The sequence below is a fragment of the Microtus ochrogaster genome, linkage group LG5, assembly GCF_000317375.1.
Source record: "Microtus ochrogaster isolate Prairie Vole_2 linkage group LG5, MicOch1.0, whole genome shotgun sequence".
NCBI classification, from domain to species: Eukaryota; Metazoa; Chordata; class Mammalia; order Rodentia; family Cricetidae; genus Microtus; species Microtus ochrogaster.
This window is the reverse complement of record NC_022031.1, coordinates 146,507-151,759: the sequence shown is the minus strand read 5'-3', so window position 1 is coordinate 151,759 and position 5,253 is coordinate 146,507.

Genomic DNA, 5,253 nt, shown 5'->3' with positions numbered 1-5,253 from the left:
AATACTTTTTCAGCATCTAATGACAATTACAGCCGTAATTGTCAGCTCAACAAAACCTGGACTCACTTAAGAGACATACTTCTGGATGTGTGGTATGCAAGGGTGCTTTTGGGATTAACTAAGAGAAGAACACCCTTCCCCAGAGTGGGTGGCACCTTCTGGAGGGTGGTTGTGGGGGAAGCAGAGCTGTTCTTGTTCACAGGTCTGCCTTGCGCCTCTCTGGGGAGTGCACTTAAACCATCATTGCTGTGGGGGTCACCTTCCTTGACTGATGCCAGAACCTAGCATCTGCAGCCTTTCACTATGGTTTCTTGAGGATCTTTTAGGTCTTTAACACCAGACTTGAAGTACCATCCAGTTCTATGGTCTAAACAAGATGGGGTCCTCAGACTCAAACAGTCATTGTGGGTGCTGTTTGCAAGATGTTCTGGTAAATACCTTTCTTAACACAACTCTTGGTTCTGTTCCTCTAGAGAACTTGAGTATACGAACAAACACCCCCTCAAACACACACCCACACCCTCCTCACCCCCCACACTTTAGAAATGAATGACTTATCCAGAGATCTGCCAGGCATTATGGTTATTCATGTCTCTGCCATTTAACATAATGTAAGTGGTCCATTAAAAGTAACTGAAAAAAATTAATAAGTAACAGCCCCTCCCTCCTTTTTAAGAGGAGACATGGTCTTACCATGTGACCTCTGCCTCAGTTTCCTAGTCTGGGATTGCAGGTGTATGCCACCCCATTCGGCACCCCAGTACCTCTCTTATACGCCCTTGAAGCCCATCCATGTTTGGTACTTGGTGACCAGGGACTCCTCCGTGAACTCTGCCACGGGAACAGTCTGTCTTATGTTATTCATGTTTTAAAAATACTTCAACTTCAATTTCTCAGGATAAGGAGTCTGTGTTCCACATGGCTTTCCTTGCAAGTGCCTCATGCATGCTGTTTCATGAATTGCTGTTGATTGAATAACCAGGAAGCAAAACTTGAATCATTTCCTTCCAACTTTTAAGCCATTTTGCTTCCTGGAACAGTGTTGGCCCCTCCCACAAGATTTTTGTGGTAAGGCGTCAGTGAGGCTGTGGGGCCCTCTTCTCTGGGCTGACCAGGACCTTCAGTGCTGTCCCCATGTCCTAGTGGTCTGTCAGGAATTATACCCTTAGGTGTCTTGAATGACACACTCCGGAAAGCAATGGCTGTGTGCCAGGGCCAGCTCCCTCTGGCTAGCAGCGAGTGAGGACTTCTACTGTGCCAGCCAGCAACTGTTTCCTAACTGCCAAGAGAAAAACGGTAATTGCCTCTCTTTGGTTTGAATAACTTAAGATGAGGCTAAACAAGGCTATTCACCAGGAAGGAAGCAGCGGTTGGAAGTGCTCAAACAGCATAAACGCTGAAGAAGAGCCGGAAAGCTCCTCTGCACCCATTATGAGGACCTGCCGGGACCTATAGGGGAGCGATGGAAATGACAGGTGACCAGGAAGCAGGGATTTATTCCATCAGAGATGTCTAACTGCAGAGCTCTGAGTATGAGCGTGTTCTGCTTTAATAGGTTTTTAATAGGTTTCAGTCCCACTATAAGACTTATCATCTTTGAGGATTGTGTGTTTATTAGCGATGCGGAAAGAGTGAGTAACACTTCGCTTATGAGTCCTCTGTTTCCTAGCAGCATAGTTTCTCGAAGATTCTAGTGCAGAACGCCTAGGTCGTAGGACCTCTCATCGCCCGTGATCAGACACTGCCCCCTGGTGGCTCAAAGGGATCTCACACGTTTATCCTGAAAGGGAAGTGAGAAAAGAGATGGACCAAATCTCTGTCCATCTCCATGGTAACTTCTGCTCTAAAGCTCTCCTCTCCTCACTGCACTCTGACACCAGCCTATGTGCCTCGTGGCTGCTCTTCCTTCTTCTTAGGCTCTGTGTGTTCTCTCTACTATGTGTAGGGCATTCGGCCACCACTTCAGAGGAAACCTTCAGAACCTTGGCCAGAATTGCTCTCTCCATTTTTCTAACAGGCTCTGACTCTCATTATTTGAGAGGTTATTTTATTAATTAATTTATTTGCTTGTTGTTTATTATTATTATTATTATTTTTATTGTCAATTTTCCTTCATAAGTCCAGAGTGAAGCCTGTGGATACAAAGATCGTTCCATGTGGTTACTGTTGTCTATTTAGTATCAACCCAAGTACTTGGCACTTAACGCCCCCTCAGGAAGGTTCACGGAGTGAGTTAGTGATCTCAGTTTCAGTGTGGTAGCTGTGGATGTGGCACATTGTGGGTCACAGGGTAGAGAAGAGAGCTGCCCATTCTGAGAAAGAAGTTCGTGGGATGGAGTTGTGTTCTACCCAGGTTCCCACGGGAGGCCTTTGGAACCTGAAAAGCAGCAGGAAGTGGGGTCATTAATACAGGTGGTTGGCAGAAGGGTTTTCAAGCCAGGGAAACAGCATGGATGGAGGCACGGCCGGGAAGGACTTGACTATGAAGTGCTAGGATTGCTGTCTAGTCAGCAGTGATGGAGGCGGGAAGTGCAGCTGGGAAGAAGACAGACCGTTGCAAGGTCTGGATGCTGTGCTTTTACTGTCTGTGGGTCGGTGACAGCCCCTGTTAGAGAAGGAAGCAGTTACATTGTTTTCGGAGGACCACCTGCTAGTGGCAAAGCTAGAGGTCCTCTTCTACGTACTTCGGCTCCACACACGCGAACGCAGGAGTCGCGAAGAAAGAGAATGAAATACAGATAGCCTTGGCACAGCTGAAGGCATCAGACTGAAGGGAAGAGAATATGGTTTTGTGTCTGGAAGACCAGAGAACAGAGGGCAAACGAGGCCGTTTTCTCAGGTTGTCTGAGCACTGCGATGAACAGTGCTGAGGGCTTGTTAAGGGCTTCTGTGAGCCTTAGGGCTACGTACTGAGCTGAAATTGTTGCAGTAAAATTCTGCAGATCCTGTGAAGTTTTCCTTAGAGTTTACTCATTCTGAGCACTGTGAAGTTGCATTATGTTCTCACTGCACAGTTTATTTGGCAGTGCTAATTGCTTGCCTCACCTAAAGACCCTTATTGATTTTCTTAGACTTAGCCCTACAATTGGGAAGGTTTCAAATATGGAAGCAAGAGAGGAAATCCTCTAAATGATCAATTACATTTTAATACTTTATTTATTACCATTTTTGCAACTTTTTCTTAGAGGAAGTCTTACAAAGCCCAGGCTGTCCTCAAACTGGCTCCATAGCCTAGGCTGACTTGGAACTCCTGATCTTCCTGTCTTCACCTGCTCTCTTGCCCGATATGGTGTGCACAGACACGTTCCATGACTGAAGGTTGAGTTGTTAAACCTTTTAGATTTTTTATTTGTATTTATTGACTTTAATTTTTTCATAGAATAGATTTTGTTTGTATTCTTTCCCCTCCCCTGGCTTCTCCCAGGTCTCTCCTACCTCCTTACCCACTAACTTCATTTTCTTTCTCACTTTCAAAAAACAAACAAAAACCCAAGAATCAATCAATCAAAAAAACCTAAAAAGACAAATGCTAAATTTAAACAAAACCCAATCCAAACCAAACCAAAAAGCATACAAAAATCATGGGGCTCATTTTGTGTTAACCAGCTCCTCCTGAGCATGGGGCTTACTCTGGAATACAGTTGACATACAGGCCACTGCATTGGAGAAAGCCGATTTTCCTTAGTCAGTTAGAGGTGGTACTTGTGCCCACGTTCCCTTCTCTGGGCTAGGATTGACTTGCTTGAGTTCGTGTGGATCTTATGCATTCCGCCACAGTCCCCGGGAGTTGATATGTACACCAGTCAATGTTGAGCTTGGAAGACGCTGTTTCCTTGGAATCATCTATCACCTCCTTCTGCCCCCTCTTCCTAATAGCTCCCCGAGCCTTGAGGGGAGGGCTTTGATGGAGACATCCCATTTGAGTCTGAGCACTCCAAAGTCTCTCACAATACACATTGAGCAGTTGTGGGTCTGTGTTGGTTTCCATCTACTGAGAGAAACTTCTCTGACAAGGGTGGAGTATATACCCATCTATGGGTATGTGATTATGTCATGAAGTTTTTATTTCTACGTTTCAGAAGAATAATTGTAGTAGGTTTTCATCTAGGATCTGTGGTGTGCCTAGTCTCAGTTCTTAACCAGTTCAACAGTGTCAGGGTTCATCTGATGGGGTCCATCGGAGACTACCTAAACATTAAAAACCCTTAAATTATAAGTGTGCGTGTGTCTAAGTGTGGACTTGGATGTGTGAAGGCAGTGTCTGCGGCGGCCAGAAGAGGAGGCAGGCAGGTGGAAGCTCTGATCTCTCCATTTAGAAAAGAACACTCGCAGTTTCTGATTCTCTGGAGATTGTGTCTGGGTCTATGTGTTAATTTGTGGTAGTTAGCCATCTACCATGAAAAGTTTCTCTGGTGAGGGTTGGAGGATGCACTAACTCATAGATACAGAGATAAGTCAGTAGAAGTGGGTTTAAAGCCACGTCCACTTAGGGGAACACAGGAGGCAATTTTCCTTAAGCCTTGTTGGCCAGAGGCTTTTAATCTCATTGTCTTGGGAGTGGGACTTAGAAAGCAGGAAGTGGTTGGTTACTCTCCTAATGTTCATGCTACTGCTGTCCTACCGCACATCTGTCAGGTTGATCTCTGTAGCTCCCAGCTGGGGAAGACTGGTGATTACTTTTCTCCTCCAGTAAAGTACACAGCGCCAGTGCAGATGAATCTTCCAGGGGGTACCAACTTGATTTTTGTGTTCTGTAACTTCAGCAGCACGGTCTTACCATCAAGTTCTGGAGAGTAACCAAGAGCAATAACAGTAGCCTATAATGATTGGGGTCTAGGGGACCCCAATGACCAAAAAACCCTAAAGGAGGTAACCCATTCCTGGCACTGAACCTTTTATTTGGTAACTTATGGTGTCTAGGATGGGTAGTGTTGCCCTATTATCAGGTAACTCTATTTAAATGTTCTATGTATAGGAAGTTTCTATGGGAGTAGGTTTCCATAAGACTTTCTAGAGAGGCAGAAAGATTCTCAGAGCCGGAGGCAGAGGATCATGGTGACATCCACTGAACACACAGCAGGGCAGTGCACAGTTGTTACAGCATGCATAATATCGTGCCAACTCAAGCCTGACGAAATTCAAGCATGGAGGGAGGTCATTATGAAGCCCTAGCCCTAGCTGGGGAGTTACTGGCAGCTGATAACTCTAAGGAGAGGGAGGGTGCGATAGAAGAGTGAGACCCCGGTAGGGTCA